Below are 19,000 nucleotides of genomic sequence, written 5' to 3' on the forward strand. Positions count from 1 at the left end.
GAATACATACAATATTTGTCTTTCTGCATTTTAGTTGCATCAACCAGGATGAAATTTCGTGGTTCCACCCATTTGCCTGAAAACATCATGATGTCATTTTCTGGCTGAATAATACTCCACTATGGAAATATTCCACATTTTCCAAAAAGGAGATTGTTAGTCCTGTTCTTTAGTCCTTAGAAGTTCCTAGGACTTTATTCATTGTGTTGAATGACAATCTATCAGGATAAGTATGTTCTTTTAGGCTAGAAGTCCCTCCATCTTCTTTCACTTCATGGTCATTTGAATTCCAATGTCCCCTTGAAGCTCGTCTATTTACTTGTTTAGTCCCCTGTGAGGAAATGTCTGGGAGGCGTTAGGTGTTATGGACTTGCTAGATAATATAATTCCTAATAGAGTTATATTATAGGAGGTTGTACTTTGAAGTTGGTATGCCAGTGAAAGTGAAAAGACATAATGGAGTCTCTGTTTCTCAGTCTCGCTCACTTTATAACTTTCTTTTTGTTAGTCCCGGTCTTTCTATTTCTGAATATGTCTCTCTAGCTCTTTCTATCTCTGTCAACATCTCTCTGCCTACTTCTTGTTGTATGAAAAGCTCTCCCTTCTGTTGAAGGCCTACAACAAGATGACTACTCACTGATATGACATCATGGATGGTCTCTGTAAAAATGTATGCAAGGTTCTAATTGAATGGTTTTTGTTCAAAGATTTGCCTTGGTCAGGGAGCATTTTCACATTAAGTAATTCACTGCCTAAGGACATATTTGTGCATTTAACAAACAATAATGGAATCTGTGATAATGTGAAAGTCAGGATATGTGACTTTATTAATGACCACTTGAAAGACAGTTTTCCTGAACTAAGAGTCTTAGACACAATAACTGACATCTCTGGGTTGTGTGCTTTCAGCTGCCCAGATTGAGGTATATAGGGCTGCTTGGCCTTTTTCTCAATCTTGCTGTCTACTTGGCCCTTTTAATACCTGGCTCCTGAAACTCTCACTGGCTTTCATCTGTTGCATGACAGCATTCTCCCTCTCAGTCAATTAGCAACTGAGGGAATCTTGAGGTTTCCATGGAGATGAGTAAACAGACTTTCCTCACTGTCCAGTATCTCTGATCCTGTGCACACTTCACTCTTTCTTGTGAAAATCAATATGGTTTTATCTCATCCCTTTATCCAGATCCCACACCTTTACTCCTGTTTACCTCTGTGACAATGTCAGGAGGGAAATGAAACTTTAATGTTTATTTAATTGGACAGCTTCCTAAGTAGGGAAGCTTCAAGGTGAAGTGATATTAATGGTAATGTACCTAATGACAAGGTAGTGTCTTGCTGTGGTCTTGGTTCTGAAATTTTCTAGGTTGTGATTTTTTAACTGAGAAGTTACTTGCATCCTCACTAAATATACCTTCACATTCTTCTTGATATAATAGGCTGGTAGGGTCTAGGGTTCCTTGGGCTATTGAGTCTTTAAGAGCAGAGAAAACAGAAAGAAACCATGTAATTCATAGGACTGTTTTGGCTGAAACAGAGAAACACCGTTTAGTGTAAAAGGAGAACTGAGGGGAAATAAACTTTTTATTTATATATTTTTATATAATTTATATAATTTTTTGACATCTGGTGATGTTCCATACTAGTTTTAGCAACCTCTATGAGCAGGGTTGCCTTGGCTGATCTGACTTGATTTGAATCTGTGTCCTATTCATTGGTCAGTGAGAAACCTTCCTAATTCTGAGGTTTACAATTAAAACAGGGCCATAAGGACAGATCAATTGGTCCGTGTTATATGCCTAGGACACAATAGTATGTGTGTCCTCCAGAACAACTCTCTAAAAGTATGATTAGTTACAGGACTGCTTGTTCAGAGGTGCCACCTGAGCTCATGGGGTCTGAGGTAGCTGGGTAACAAATAGTTCATTACCAGTATTCTCTGCTCCATAATGAGTTCTTGGAAAGCATGCTGTACAGTGTCAATAAATCTGTCCTCCTTTAACAGAATCATTTCTCCATGTTAAAAGTCATTGTAAAAGTTGTCAACATATTATTTTTATTGATTACATATTTTATTGTCAACATATTATTTTTATTGATTTTATTTCTTTTTTCATTTTTAATTGATTATTTATATAATTTTATATAATATTTATGTATTTATATAAATTATGTATTTTATATAATATACATTACACTACTTTTCTATTGCTCCTAGGTTCAAATTCCTACCTATGTGTCACACTAAAAATTTTGTATTTTTTTTTCATATACTCATTGAAACATGATCAAAATCTCAGGGCCAAATCCCTTAAACAAAACTGAGCTCATCCTTGCAGCACCCTGGCACTAACCACAAGAAGAAGCCATCAGTCCTGAAGAGCTCAATACTTCATCACCTTGATCAGTTTTTCTTATGTATTTATTTATTACAATTTGTTAACTTTGTATCCCCTCTGCAGTCCCCTCCCTCCAATCCCACCAACAGACCTTCCTATATCCCTATGTGCCTTTTCTAGTTCCCTGACAGGATAGGTCCTCCTCACCCTTGTATCTGACCCAAACTTATCAGATCTCTTCAAGGCTCTCTGAATCATCTAGCTCTGCAGCCTGATTCTCAGGGATTTGTTCTCCTTGTGTACTCAATATCCTCTAATTATGACACTCTTCCTGCCTCCACTCCTTCAAGCTTCCCAGAGCACTGAGAGGAGGGAGAATTTCCTAGGGAAATCCCTTCCAAAGCTGGGTGTTTTAAGGTCTCTCTCTGTATAATATCAGACTGTGGGTCTCTATATGCTATACGATTTGATACAGAAGGAAGCATCTCTGTGGATCCAAGAGGATGGTACTCATCTATCAGTTGAGTGCAGAGAGCAACATATTTTAATAACAACAGCACGGGTTGCTTCAAAATTTCATAGAATGTGCTGACCTAACAACTCAAATAACTGCCACCCAATCCCCTTAGTGAAAGGCTGGTTTGGTCACATTTAGATGGCCTATTGGAACTTTAATCCCCACTATTAGGAGACTTCCTAAAAAGTGAATACATACCATATTTGTCTTTCTGCATTTTAGTTACTTTACTCAGAATGATTTTTCCTGGTTCCATCCATTTACCTGAAAGCAACATGATGTCATTTTCTTAGCTGAATAATATTCTGTTATAAAAATATTGCACATTTTCCCCAAAGATGTTTGTCAGCCCTCTTCTTTTGTCCTTGGAAGAAGCTGGGACTTTACTCATTATATTTGATGACAAACTATCATGATAACTATGTTCTTTTAGCCTAGAAGTCCCTCCATCTTCTTCCACTTCCTGATTATTTGAATTGCAATGTCCACTTGAAGCTCCTCTATTTATATGTGGAGTCCCCAGTAAAGAAATGTCTGGGAAGGGTTAGGAGTTATGGCCTTGTTAGATAATATAATTCCTGTTGTAGTTATATTGCTGTGAGGTTGATATGGCAATGAAAGTGACCAGACAGAATGGAGTCTCTGTCTCTCAGATTCTGTCACTTTATATTTTTGTTTCTGTTGATCTCTCTCTCTATTTCTGATTCTGTCTCTCTGACTCATTCTCTATCTCCCTCTATTTTCCTGCCACTTGTGGTTCAGTATGAAATTCTCTCAGTTCTGCTGAAGGACTGCAAACAGGTGACTGCTTTGTGAAATGATATTAGTGATGGTCTTTGTCAAAATTTGAGCAAGGTCCCAATTACATGCCTTTTGTTCAAAGAGTTGCCTTCGTCAGGTAGCATTTTCCCAGTAAGTAATTCACTGACTAAGGACATATCTGTACATTGAAAAATTAATAATGGAATCTGTGATGATGTGAAAGTCACAAGTCAAGGACATGTGACTTTATTAATGATCACTTGAAAGAAATATATGACAATTTTCCTGAACTAATGTCTTGGATACAGGAATTGTCATATCTGGGTTATGTGCTTTAGGCGGCCCAGATTGAGTACTGTAGGACTTTCTATCAAGCAGGCTATTCACTTGGCCCTTTTAATAACTGGCTCCTGAAACTCTTACTGGCTTTCACTTTTGCATGACATCATTCTCCCTCTCAGGCAATCAGCACCTGAGAGAATTATGTGGTTTCCTCAAAACTTTCCTTAGTGTTCAGGATTTCTGAACCAGTGCACACACGAGTTTTCTTGTAAAAGTGAACAAGCTTTATATCATCCCTATATCCAGATCACACACCTCCTGTTTAGCTCTGTGACAATATCAGGTAAGAAATGCAACTTTAATGTTTATTTAATTGGACAGCTTCCTAAGTAGGAAAGTGTCAACGTGATGTAAGATTAAGGGAAATGTACCAAATGAGAAATAGGTCTCCTGCTGTGGTCTTGGATCTGAAATTTCCTGAGCTGTGACTTTGAACTGAGCAGTTACTTGCATCCTCACTAAATATACCTTCACATTCTTATTGATATAATAGGCTGGCAGTTTCTAGGGTTCCCTGGAGTATTGAATCTTTAAGAACAGGAAAAGAAAAGCAAACCAGAAAATTCCTTTGATGATAGCTGAAACAGAGAAAGATTGATGTATATAAAAGGATAACTAAAGGGCAATAAACTCTTTGACAGCTGGTGATGTTCCACACTATTGTTGCCAAACCTCCATGAGCACGGTTGCCTTGGATGACCTGGCTGGATTATCATCACTGTTCTCCTTTGTAGTCAGTGAGCAATCTCAATAATCCAGGGGTTAAAAGTTATAACTGGGCCTTCAGGGCAGAGAAATGTGTCTCTGTTATATTCCTAGGACACAAAAGCAGCTGTGCTACCTGCTGTGGTCCTCCAGACAAAACCTCTAAACAAAGTGTTAGAGCTGGGTAACCACTAGTTCATGGCTAGGATTCTCTGCTACATAATGAGTTCCTGGAAAGAATGCCTTACAATCTCAAACTCTGCCCTTTTTTAGTGGAATCTTTTCTCCATGTTAAAAGTCATTATAAAAGTTGTGAGCATATTATTTTTATTGCTTCTGTGGGAATTTCAAATAATATACTACTTTTCCATTACTCCTAGGTTCAAATTCCTTCTCATGTGTCACAGTACAATTTTTTTTCTTTAAAATACAACAAATGAAGTATGTGTTTTTCATTTACTCATTGGACCATGATCAGAGTCTCAGTGCCAAGTCCCTGAGTTCAACCAAATCTGAGTTCAACCTTATCACACCCTCAAACCACACCCAAGAAACAGCCATTACTCCTGAAGAGCTCTGTACTTTATCACCTTGATAACAGTTTTTCTTATATGTTTACTGATTACAATTTGTTCACATTTTTCCCCTCTGCTGCTCCCTCCCTCTTCTCTTTCCTGTCCCACCTACCCTCCTTATTTTACCACTAGGACCTTTCTCTAGCCCCCTTCTATCTGATCCTAGATTCTCAGGTTTCATCCAAGCTGGCTGTATCATCTTCCTCTTCAGCATGATTCAAAGGGCATTGGTCTCCTTGTGTCCTCAATTTACTCTACTTAGGCTATTCTTTCTGCCTCCTCTCCTGGATGCTTTGCAGAGAACTGAGGGGAGGGAGAGTTTTATAGGTCAATCGCATTTAGAGCTGGGTGTTTTAAGGCCCATTATATCGCATGATATCAGACTACAGGTCTCTATTTCAAATACAATTTTATAGATAAGGAAGCATCATTGTGGATCCAAGAACATGGCACTGGTATTAGTTGATGGCAGAGAGCAACATATTTCAATAAAAACAGCCTGGGTTGCTTGAAAATTTCCATAGGATGCCCTGGCACAATAACACAAGTAACTGCCATCCAGTCCCTTAGTGGAAGACTGGTTTGGTCACAATAGATGGCCTTATGGAACTGCATTCCCCACTATTAGGAGACTTCCTAATAAGAGAATACATACCATATTTGTCTTTCTGCATTTTCGTTACTTCACCTAAGTTGATTTTTCCTGGTTCCATCCATTTGCCTAAAAATATCATGATGTCATTTTCTTAGCTGAATAAAACTCCATTATGGAAATATGCTATATTTTTCCCCAAAGGAGATTGTCAGTCCTGTTCTTTAGTCCTTTAAAGTTGCTGGGACTTTGATAATTGTATTATATGACAAACTATCAGGATAAGTATGTTCTTTTAGTATAGAAGTCTCTCCGTTTTCTTTCAATTCCTGTTGATTTGAATTCCAATGTCCCCTTGAAGCTCATCTATTTACATGTTTAGTTGCCAGTGAGGAAATGTCTGGGAAGGGTTAGAAGGTATGGGCTTGGTAGATAATTTAATTCATAAGGGAGTTATACAATAAAAGGGTGTGATGTGAGGCTGATATGCCAATAATGTGACCAGAGAGAATGGAGTCTCTGTCTCTCAGTCTCTCATTTTATAATTTGTTTTTTGTATGTCTCAATCTCGCTCTTTCTGAATATGTCACTCTAGCACTTTTGCTTTCTGTCTCTTTCAGTCTCCCACTCACAGGCTGCTGCTTGTGGTTCATCATGAAAAGCTCTCATTTCTGCTGAAGGCCTACAACAACATGACTGCTTGATGACCTGACATCATACATAGATCATCTCTGTAAAAATATAAGTAAGGTCCAAATTAAATGCTTTTGTTCAAAGAGTGGTTTGGTCAGGGAATATTTTCACAGTAAGTAACTCACTGACTGGGGACACATCTCTGATAATTGCTAACGTACAGGTCAAAAACATGTGAGTTTATTTGTGATGAATTGAAAGAAATATGTGACACTTTTGCTAAACAAGAGTCAAACAGGAACTGTCAACTCTGGGTTGTGTGCTTTCAGCTGCCCAGATTGAAGCATTAAGGCTGGCTGCATCATTTTCTTTGGCCAGATTCACAGGGCATTGTTCTCATTGTGTCGTCATTTCCCTCTACTTAGGACACTCTTCCTGACTCAGCCTTTCTCTCAAGCAGGCTTCCCAATGGGCCCTTTTTAATAACTGGCTCCTGAAAATTTATTGGCTTTCACCTTTTGCATGGCATCATTCTCACTCTCAACCAATTAGCCCCTGAGAGAATCTTGAGGATTCCATGGAGATGAGTAAACAAACTTTCCTCACTGTCCAGTATCTCTGATACTGTGCACACATGATTTTTCTTGTGAAACTCACCAAGCCTTTATCTCATCCTTTTATCCAGATCCCACACCTTTACTCTGTTTACTTCTATGACAATGTCAGGTAGTAAATTAAACTTTAATGTTCCCCATGTTAAAAGTCATTGTAAAAGTGTCAACATATTATTTTTATTGATTATGTGGGAATTTCATAAAATATACATTGCATTCATTTTCCATTGCTCCCAGGTTCATATTCCTAGTCATGTGTCACTCTAAAATATTTACTTTAAAATACATCAATTGAAGTATGTGTTTTTGTGTTTTTCATCTACTCATTGGAACATGATCAGTCAAGTGACAAATCCTTTAAAGAAAACTGAGTTCATCCTTGTCATACCCTGAAGAGCTCTATAGTTCATCACCTTGATAACAATTTTTCTTATGTATTTATTTATTATGATTTGTTTGCTTTGTATCCCCTCTGCTGTCCCCTCCCTCTTCTCCTTTCAGTTCCACCCACACTCCTTCTTCTACCCCTATGCCTTTGTCTACCTCCCTGACAGGGGAGGTCCTCCTCATCCTCTAACTTATCCTAGCCTATCAGGACTCATCAAGTCTCATCATCTTCCTTTGTGGCCTGGTTCTCAGGGCATTGTTCTCCTTGTATCCTCAATTTCCTCTACTTAGGACAGTCTTCCTGCCTCCTCTCCTGCAGGCTTCCCAGACATCTGAGGAGTGGGAGAATTTCACAGGGAAATGCCATTTAGACCTGGTTATTTTAAGGTCTCTCTCTGCATAATATCAGAGTGGGTATGTGCAGGTCTGTGTTTGTAATCCTATTTGATGCAGAAGATTGCATATATTTGGATTCAAGAACATGGCATTGATCTAATAGTTGAGGGCATAGAGGCATAGAACAACATATTTTAATAGCAACAGGCTGGTTGCTTTAAAATTTCTGTAGGATGCCCTGAACCAACAACTCAATTAAATGCCATTCAAACTCCCTAATGATACACTTGTTTGGTCACAATATAGGGTCTATTGGGACTTTATCCCCCACTATTAGCAGACCTCCTAAATGAATACATATCATGTTTGTCTTTCTGCATTTTAGTTACTTCACCCAGGATGATTTTTCCTCATTTCATCCATTTGATAAAAATACATGATGAAGTTTTCTTAGCTTAATAATACACAGTTTTGGAAATATTCCACATTTTCCCCAAAGGAGATTGACAGTCCTGTTCTTTAGTCCTTGGAAATTGCTGAGAATTTAATGATTGAATTGAATGACAAACTATCATGATAAATATGTTCTTTAATAGGGGAGGTCCTCCTCTCCTTTCTGAACTTAGTCTATCAGTTCTCATCAAAAGTGGTTGCATTGTCATCTTCTGTAGCCTGGTAAGGCTGCTCCCCCTTCAGGGGGAGGTGATCAAAGAGCAGGCCAATCAGATTATGTCAGAGGCATAATCTGATAATATGTCAGAGGCATAATGGGAAGAGGCAGTCCCTCTTCCCATTACTAGGTAACCAACTTGGACACTGAACTGCCATGGGCTACATCTATGAAGGGGTTCTAGGTTATCTCCATGGAAAGTCGTTGGCAGTGGACCTGGGGAGGGGCATGCATGGAGGGTGGGTGGGATCAGGAGGAGAGGAGGGAGTGGCTTATAGGGGGATACAAAATGAATAAAGTGTAATTAATAAAAAATAAATAAAAATTGGAAAAAAATATGTTCTTTGAGCTTAGACGTCTCTCCATCTTCTTCCACTTCCTGGTGACTTGAATTGCATTATCCCCTTTAAGCTCATCTATTTACACTACACATGGAAACCCCCATGAGGAATTGGCTGTGAATGTTCAGGAGTTATGGCCTTTATAGATAATATCATATCTTTTAGTTTCATAATTTCTTTCTCAGTCCTTTTGGCTTTTGAATAGAGGAGGGCTACTAATCTTTTATGAGTTAATTTTGTATCCAGACACATTGTTGAAGGTATTTAGTAGCTGTAGGATTTCCCTAGTAGAATTTTTAGATTCACCAGATATATTATCATAAAATCTGTAAATAGTAATAATTTGACTTCTTCCTTTCAGATTTCTATTCACTCTATCTTGTTCAAATTTCTTATTATAATAGCAAGGACGTCCAGAACTATGTTGAAGAGATATGGAGAGAGTGTACAGCCTTCCCTTGTTTCTGATTTCAGTGGCATTTATTTAAGTTTCTCTCAGTTTAATTTAATGTTGGGTATAGGCTTGCTGTATATTGCCTTTACTATGTTTAGATGTGTGCCTTGTATCCCTGATCTCTCCAATATTTTAAAAAAGAATGAATGTTTGTCAAATGCTCTTCTGGCATCTAAGAAGATTATCATGTTTTTTTTAAGTATGTTAATATGATGGATTTTTGTATATTGAACCATCTCTGCATACCTGGGATGAAGTCTACTTGGTCATAGTGTATGATATATTTAATGTGTTCCTATATTCAGTCAAAGACATAATATAACTTGGTGTGACCCAAACAAAGAAGTCACAGACTTGTATGTAAAAATTTCAAGTCTCTGAAGAACGAATTTGAAGGCTGTACACTCTCTCCATATCTATTCAACATAGTTCTGGAAGTCCTTGCTATTATCAGAAAATATCAGAAGATGGACAGATCTCCCATGCTTATATCTTGACATGATTAACATAGTAAAAATGGCCATCTTACCAAAAGCAAGCTACAGATTCAATACAATTCCCATCAAATTACGACACAATTCTCTGCAGATTTTAAAAGAAAAATTCTCAATTTCATATGGAAAAACAAGAAACCCAGAATTGCTATGACAATGCTTTACAATACAGTATTTTCTGGAGGTATCTCCATCCCTGAAATCAAGGTGTATTTTATGGCAACAGTAATTAAAACTGCATGATACTGCCATAGAAACAGTATGGTGGATCAATGTAACCAAATAGAAGAAACAGAAATAAACCCATTCACTATGGACACCTGATTTTTGACAAAGATGCCAAAACCATGCAATGGAAAAGAGATAGCATCTTCAACAAATGTTGCTGGTCTAACTAGATGTCTACATGTAGAAAAATGCAGATAGATCTATACTTACCACTGTGCACAAAACTGAAGTCCAAGTAGATCAAAGACCTCAACATAAACACAGACACATTAAATCAGTTGGAAGAAAAAGTGGGGAAGAGCCTTGAACTCATTGGTACAGGAGACAACTTCCTGAACAGAATACCAACAGCACAGGCTCTAAGAGCAACAATCAGTAAATGGAACCTCATGAAACTGAAAAGGTTCTGTAAAGCAAATGACACTGTCATCAAAACAAAAGGAATGCCTAAAGATCGGGAAAGAAACTTCACTAACCCTCTATGACAGAGGGGTATTATCCAGTATATATGAAGAACTAAAGAAGGTGAAAAGCAAAACATCAAGTAATACTATTAAAAAATGGGGAACAAAGCTAAACAGAGAATTCTTAATAGAGGAATATCAAATGGCAGAGAAACACTGAAATAAATGCTCACCATTATTAACCATTAGGGAAATGTAAATCAAATGACCCTGAGATTTCACCTTCAACCCATCAGAATGGTAAAGATCAAAAACTCAAGTGTCAATACATGTTGGGGAGGTTGTGGAGAAGGGGAACTCTCCTCCACTGCTGTTGGGAACGTAATCTTAATCTTGTACCACTGCTGGTATGAATATAAACTGTACAACCCCTCTGGAAATCAATCTGGAGTGTTATCAGACTACTAGAAATAGCACTTCCTTAGGATCCAGCCATACCACTCCAAGACATATATCCAAATGAGGCTCAAGTACACAATAGGAACATTTGCCAATCTTGTTTGTAGCAGGTTTATTTGTAATAGCAAGAACCAAGGAACAACCCAGATCCCCTAAACTGAAAAATGGATACAGAAACTGTTTAACATCTACACAATGGAATATTACTCAGCAAAAGAAAAGAAAGAAAGAAAGAATGAAAGAAAGAATGAAAGAAAGAAAGAAAGGAAGGAAGAAAAAAAGAAGGAAAGAACAAAAGAAAGAAAGAAAAAAACTGAAATCATGAAATTTTCAGGTCAATGGTGGAAACTGGAAGTGCACTATCCCAGAAGCAGAAAGACACACAAGGTATATACTCACTGATATAGACATATAATGTAGGATAAACCTACTAAAATCTGTACACCTAAAGAAACTAATCAAGAGAAAGGACTCTGGCTAAAATGCTCTATCCCCATCCAGAAAGACAAAGAGGATGAACATCAGAAGAAGGAGAAAACAGGGAAGAAGTTAGGAGCCTGCCACAGAGGACCTCTGAAAGGCTCTGCCCTGCAGACTATCAAAGCAAATGCTGAGACTTATGGCCAACTGCTAGGCAGAGTGCACGGAATCTAATGAATGAAGTGTGAAATAGATCTGTAGAGGACAAGAATGCCAGAAGAAGAGCAAGGTAACCAAAAAATCTGAGCATAGGGGTCTTTGCTGAGATTCATACTCTAAGCAAGTAACATGCATGGAGATAACCTAGAACCCCTGCCCAGATGTAGCCCATGGCAGTTCAGTGTTCATGGGGTTCCATAGTAATGGGAAGAGGGACTGCTTCTGACATGAACTGATTGGCCTGCTTTTTGATCACATCACCCTTATGGGGAGCAGCCTTACCAGACCACAGAGAAAGACAATGCAGCCATTCCTGTTGAGATATGATAGACTATAGACTAGAATCAGAAGGAAGGAGAGGAAGACTTCCCTTATCAGTGGACTTGGGAGGGGCATGTGTGGAGAAGAGGGATGTAAGGTAGGATGGGGAGGTGTTTATGGAGTGACTCAAAGTGAATAAAATGTAAATAATAAAAATTAAAATTAAAAAATATTGAAAAATGATTCCTTTTAGAGTTATTATAGGAGGGTGTGCTTTGGTTTGATATGCCAATGAAAGTGACTAGACAGAATGGAATCTCTCTCAGTCTCTGTCACTTTATTTTTTTATTTTTTATTATTAGTTACATTTTATTAACTCTGTATCCCAGCTGTATATTGCTCCCTCATTCCCTCTTAATTCTTCCCTCCCTCATCTCTTCCCTACCCTTTTCCAAGTCCACTGATTTTGGAGGACTTCCTCCCCTTTCATCTGACCCTGTTATATCAGGTATTTTCAGTACTGGCTGCAAAGTCCTCTGTGGCATACCAGGACCGCTCCTCCCTTGGGGGTTGGAGAGGTCAAAGAGCCTGACATTGAGTTCCTGTTAGAAATAGTCCCTGTTCCACTTACTATGGAATATCTTGTTTTTTTCCAAAATGTTAATCCTACCAATTTATGAGCTACCACTGGCTACAACTGAGGAAAGGTTTAAGTTATTTCCATACATGGTCCTTGGTGGAGTGTCAGTCTCAGAAAAGACCCCTATATCCAGTTATATTTGGTCCTTATGGACCTCCTGTCCTTTCCATTGCCCCTTCTTTCATATGATTCCTTGCACTCTGCCAAAGGTTTGGGTATGAGTCTTAGTATCATTTTTGATACACTGCTAGGTAGAATGTTTCAGAGGCCCTGTTTAGTAGGCTCCTGTCCAGTTACATGTTTTCTCCTATGTCCAATGCACACCCATTTGTCTTTCTAAGTGAGGACTGATCATCTTACCCTAGGTCCTCCTTTTTGTTTATATTCTTTAGGTGTGTAGATTTCATTATGTTTATCATATCTTATAGGACTATATAAGTGAGAATATACCATGTGTGTCTTTCTCCTTCTAAGATACCTCACTCTGAATGATCTATTCGAGATCCAACCATTTGCCTACAAATTTCATGATTTCCTTGTTTTTGATTGCAGAGCAGTATGCCATTGTGTAAAAATGCCACAATTTCCATATCCATTCCTCCATTGATGGAGATCTGGGTTGTTTTCAGGTTCTGGCTATTACAAGTAAAGCTGCTACAAACATGGTTGATCAAATGTCCTTGTTGTGTACTTGAGTAAATTTTGGGTAAATGCCTAGAAGTGATATAGCTGGGTCTTGAGGAAGCACTATTCCTAATTGTATGAGAACGTGCCAGTTTGACTTCCAAAGTGGTTGTACCAGTTTACATTCCCACCAGAAATGAAGGAGGGTTTCTCTTTCTCCAAAACTTCTCCAGCATGTGTTGTCATTTGAGTTTTTAATTTTAGTCATATTGATGGGTATAAGGTGAAATCTCAAGGTGGTTTTGATTTGAATCTCCCTGATGGCTAAGGATGTTGAGCATCTCTTTAAGTGTTTCTCTTCCATTCTATATTTCTCTATAGAGAATTCTAAGTTTAGCTCTATACACCATTTTTAATTGGATTTCTTGTATTTTAACTTCTTTAGTTCTTTATATATGCTGGATGTCAGCCCTCTGTCAGATATAGGGTGGGGAAGATGCTTTCCCAGTCTGTAGACTGTCATTTTGTTCAGATGACAGTGTCTTTTGCTTTATGGAATCTTTTAAGTTTCATGAAGTTCTATTTATTGATTGTTGCTCTTAGAGCCTGTGCTGTTGGTGTTCTGTTCAGGAAGTTGTCTCTTATGCCAATGAGTTCTAAGGTCTTTCCACTTTTCCTTCTAATCAATTTAGCATATCTGGTTTTATGTTGAGGTCTTTGATCTACTGAAACTTTAGTTTTGGGCAGGGTGATAAATATGGATCAATTTTCATTTTTCTGCAGGTAGACATCCAGGTGGACCAGCACCATTTGTTGAAGATGCTTTCTTTTTCCCATTAAATATATTTTGGCTTTGTCAAAACTCAAGTATTCATAGGTTTGTGGGTTTATTTTTGGATCTTCTATTTGGTTTCATTGATCCTCTTTTCTGATTCTATACCAATACCAAGCAGTTTTTATTACTATTACTGTGTAGAACAGGTTGAGATAGGGGATGGAGATACCTCCAAATAATCTGTTGTTGTACAGGATTGTTTTGGAGATTCTATTTTTTTTTTTTTTTTGGTTCTCCATATGAAGCTGAGAATCTTTCTTTCAAGGTCTATAAAGAATTTTCTATTGTGATGGGAATTGCTTTGAATATGTAGATTGCTATTGGTAAATTGGCCATTTCCAAAATGTTAATCCTACCAATCCATGAGCATGAGAGATCTTTCCATCTTCTGATATCAATTATAGGCTTCCTTTATATTGCCTTTACTATGTTTAGATGCCTTATATCCCTGATCTCTCCAAGACTTTAACATGAATGGTGTTGGACTTTGTCAATTTTTTTTTTTTGGCATCTAAGGAGATGATAATGGGTTTTTTCTCCTTCAGTTTGTTTATGTGATAGATTACGTTGATTGTATTCTCTATGTTGAATCACACTTGCATTCCTTGGATTAAGCCTACTTGGTCATGGTGGATGATATCTTTGATGTTTTCTTGGATTCTGTTTGCAAGGATTTTATTGTGTATTTTTGCAGCCATGTTCATAAGAGAGATAGGTCTGAAGTTCTCTTTTTTTTGTTGGGTCTTTGTGTGATTTAGGTATCAAGGTTACTGTAGCTTCAAAGAATGAACCTGGTAAAGTTCCTTCTGTTTATGTTTTGTGGAATAATTTGAAGAGAATTGGAGTTAGCACTTCTTTGAAGGTCTGGTGAAATTCTGCTCTGAATCCATCTGGCACAGGGCTTTTTTTGGAAGGGAGACTGTTGATGACTGCTTCTATTTCCTTAGGAGATATATGACTATTCAGTCTTTCTACCTGATCTTGACTTAATTTTAGTAGATGGACTCTTTCTAGAAAATTGTCCATTTGTTTTAGATTTTCAAATTTTATGGCATATAGGCTTTTGTAGTACAACCTAATGATTGTTTGGATTTCCTCACTGTCTTTAGTTATGTTTAGCAAAATCATTTCTGATTTTGCTGATTTGGATAGTTTCTCTCTGCCTTATACTCAGTTTGGCTAAAGGTTTGCCTATCTTGTTATTTTTTTCAATGAACCAGCTCTTGGTTTAATTGATTCTTTGAATAGTTTTATTTGTTTCTATTTGATTGAATTCCACCCTAAGTTTTATTATTTCCAGCTGTCTGCTCCTCTTGGGTGCATTTGCTTCTTTTTTTTTTCTAGGACTTTCAGTTGGGTCATTAAGTTGCTTGAAGGATATCACAAATTTATTCTTGAAGGCACTTAGTAATATGACATTTCCTCTGAGCACTGCTTTCATTGTGTCCCATAAATTAGGGTATGTTGTACGTTCATTATTATTGAATTCTAGGAAGTCTTTGTCATTGAGCATCAAGTTGTTCAGTTTCCATGTGCTTCAAGACATTTTTCTAATTTCATTGCTGTTGAGGTGCAGCTTTAGTCTATACTGGTCAGATAGAATACAGGGGATTATTTCAATCGTCTTGTATCTGTTGAGTCTTGCTTTATGACCAACTATTTGGTCTGTTTGGAGAAGGTTCCATGAGTTGCTGAAAAGAAGGTATACTCTTTTGAGTTTGGATGGAAAGTTTTGTAGACATCTAGTAGGTCATTTGAGTCTGGACCTCAGTAAGTGCCTTTATTTCTTTATTAGGCTTCTGTCTAGATGATCTGTCCCTTGGTGAAAGTGGAGTGTTAAAGTCTCCCTATATTAAGGTTTTCGGATAGATGTGTGATTTGAGTTTTAATAATGTCTCATTTATGAATGTAGGTGCTCTTGTATTTGGGGCATAGATGTTCAGAATTGTGATGTCCTCTTGGTGGATTTTTCCTTTACTGAATTTATAGTGCCCCTCCTCATCTTTTTTTATTACTTTTGGTTGCAAGTCTATTTTATTAGATGTTAGGAGAGCTACTCCAGCTTGTTTTCTGGAACCATATGCTTGAAAACCTTTTTCTAGCCCTTTACTCTGAGGTAGTGTTTATCTTTGTTGCAGAGGTGGGTTTTTCTTGGATGCAACAGAATGTTGGATCCTGTTTCTGCAACCATTCTGTTAACCTCTGTCTTTTTATTGGAGATTTGACTCCATTGATATTGATAGATAATAGTGACCAATGCATGTGAGTTCCTTTTGTAATGGAGTCGATAATCTAACCCTGTTTCATTGCTGGTTTTCTTTTCATTTTTGTTGGGATAATATCTGCATGCCCTGTTTACTTGGGTGAAGTTGTTTTGGTTGGATTGAAGTTTTCCTTCTAGTATCTTCTGTAGGGTTGGTTTGCTGTGTAGATATTGCATAAATTTAGTTTTGTCATGGAATATTTTGTTTTCTCCATCTATGTTGATTGAAAGCTTTGCAGGGCATAATAGTCTGGGTTGGCATTTGTGATCTCTTAGGGTCTCCATGATACTTGCTCAGGCCCTTCTGGCTTTCATAGTTTCTGATGAGAAGTCCAATGTATTCTTATAGGTCTACCTTCATATGTTACTTGGCCTTTTTCCCTTTCTGCGTTTAATATCTTTTTTGTTGTTGTTGTTGTTGTTCTGTAGATTTAGTGTTTTGACTATGATGTGATGTGATGTGTTTCTTTTCTAGTCTAGTCTACTTGGTGTTCTGTAGGCCTCTATTATTAGGAGAGCTATCCCAGTTTGTTTTCTGGTTCCATTTGCTTGAAAGACCTTTTTCCAGTCCTTTACTCTGAGGTAGTGTTTGTCTTTGTTGCAGACGTACATTTCTTGGACGCAGCAGAATGCTGTATCCTGTTTCCACACCCATTCTGTTAGTCTTTGTCTTTTTTAATGGGAGAGTTGAGTCTATTGATATTTATAGATATTAGCGACCAATGAACATTAGTTGGAGTTGGAGTTGGTGGTTTTACTGTGTTTTATTGCTTGCTTTCTTTTAATTTTTGCTGGGATGTTATCTGTACGCTATGTTTTCTAGGGTGAAGTTGTTTTCATTGGATTGGAGTTTTCCTTCGATTATCTTCTGTAGGGCTAATTTGCTGTGTAGATAGTGAATAAATTTATTTTGTCATGGACAGTTTTATTTTCTCCATCTATGTTGATTGAAAGCTTTGCAGGATATATTAGTCTGGGTTGGCATCTGTCATCTCTTAGAGTATGTATGACACATGCCCAGGCCCTTCTGGCTTTCATAGTTTCTAATGAGAAGTCCAGTGTGATTCTGATAGACCTACCTTCATATGTTACTTATGTTCCTTGGCCTTATTTCCTTGCTGCTTTTATCATCTTTTCTTTGTTTTGTAGATTTAGTGTTTGGACTATGATGTGACATGATGTGTTTCTTTTCTGGTCTAGTCTATTTTGTGTTCTGTATGCCTCTTATTTATTTATGGACATCTCTTTCTTTAAGTTGGGAAATTTTTCTTCTATGAATTTCTTGAAAATATTTTCTGGACCTTGGAGCTGTAAATCTTCTTTTTCCTCCATTCCTATTATTCTTAGATTTTTTTTAATTTTATTTTTTTCTTATCAGTTACATTATATTAATTCTGTATACCAGCTGTGTCCCAATCCCTCATTCCCTCCCAGTCCCTCTCTCCCTCCCTCATCTCCACCGTGCCCCTTTCCAAGACCACTGATAGGGGGGTACCTCCGCCCCATTCAGCTGATTTTATCAGGTATCTTCAGGACTGGCTGCAAAGCCCTCCGCTGTGGCCTAACAGGACTGCTCCTCCCTTTGGGGGTGGGGAGGCCAAAGAGCCAGTCATTGAGTTCCTGTTAGAAATAGTCCTTGTTCCCCTAACTTTGGGAAACCAATTGGTTACTGAGCTACCACAGGTTACATCTGAGCAGAGGTTCTAGTTTATATCCATACATGGTCCTTGGTTGAATGTCAGTCTCAGAAAAGACCCTGTGCCCAGATATGTTTAGTCCTTGTGGAGCTCCTATCCTTTCCCCATCAGACTAAATCCCCTTCTTTCTTATGATTCCCTGTACTCTGCCAAATGTTTGGTCATGAGTCTTTTCTTTGAAAACACTGTTGGATATTAGTCCTCTGTCAGATAACGGGTTAGTGAAGATTGTTTCCCAATCTGTAGGCAGTCATTTTGTTTTGATGATGGTATCCTTTGCCTTACAGAACCTTTTCATTTTTATGAGGTACCATTTATTGATTGTTGCTCTTAGTGCCTGTGCTGTTGGTGTTCTGTTCAGGAAGTTGTCTCCTGTGCAGTGAGTTCTAGGCTGTTCCCCACTTTTTCTTCTCACAGATTTAGAGTATCTGGTTTTATGCTGAGGTCTTTGATCCACTTGGACTTTAGTTTTGTGCAGGGTGATGAATATAGATCTATTTTCATTTCTCTGCATGTGGACATCCAGTTGGACCAGCACCATTTGTTGAAGATGCTGTCTTTTTTCCATTGAATGTTTTTTGCTTCATTGTCAAAAATCGAGTATTCAAACGTGTGTGGGTTTATTTCCGGGTCTTCTATGTGGTTCCATTGATCCTCCTTTCCATTTTTATGCCAATACCTTGCAGTTTTTATTACTATTGCTCTATAGTACAGCTTGAGATCAGGGATGGAGATACCTCCAGATGATCTGTTGTTGTACAAGATTATTTTTGAGATTCTGGGTTTTTTGTTCCTTCATCTAAAGCTGAGAATCTTTTTTCAAGGTCTGATAAGAAATGAGTTGGTATTTTGATGGGAATTGCATTGAATCTGTAGATTGCTTTTGGCAGGATGGCCATTTTCACAATGTTAATCCTACCAATCCATGAGCACAGGAGAGATTTCCATCTTCTGATATCTTCTTCAATTTCTTTCTTCGAAGACTTGAAGTTTTTCTCAAACAGTTCTTTCACTTGCTTGGTTAGTGTCACCCCAAGTTACTTTATGTTATTAGTGGCTATTGTGAAGGGTGTTGTTTCCCTAATTTCTTTCTCGGCCCTTTTGAGTTTGGTATACAGGAGGGCTTCTGATTTTTTTGAGTTGATTTTATATCCTGCCACTATGCTGAAGGTGTTTATTAGCTGGAGGAGTT

Source organism: Meriones unguiculatus (assembly GCF_030254825.1).
Source record: "Meriones unguiculatus strain TT.TT164.6M chromosome Y unlocalized genomic scaffold, Bangor_MerUng_6.1 ChrY_unordered_Scaffold_42, whole genome shotgun sequence".
Lineage (NCBI taxonomy): Eukaryota > Metazoa > Chordata > Mammalia > Rodentia > Muridae > Meriones > Meriones unguiculatus.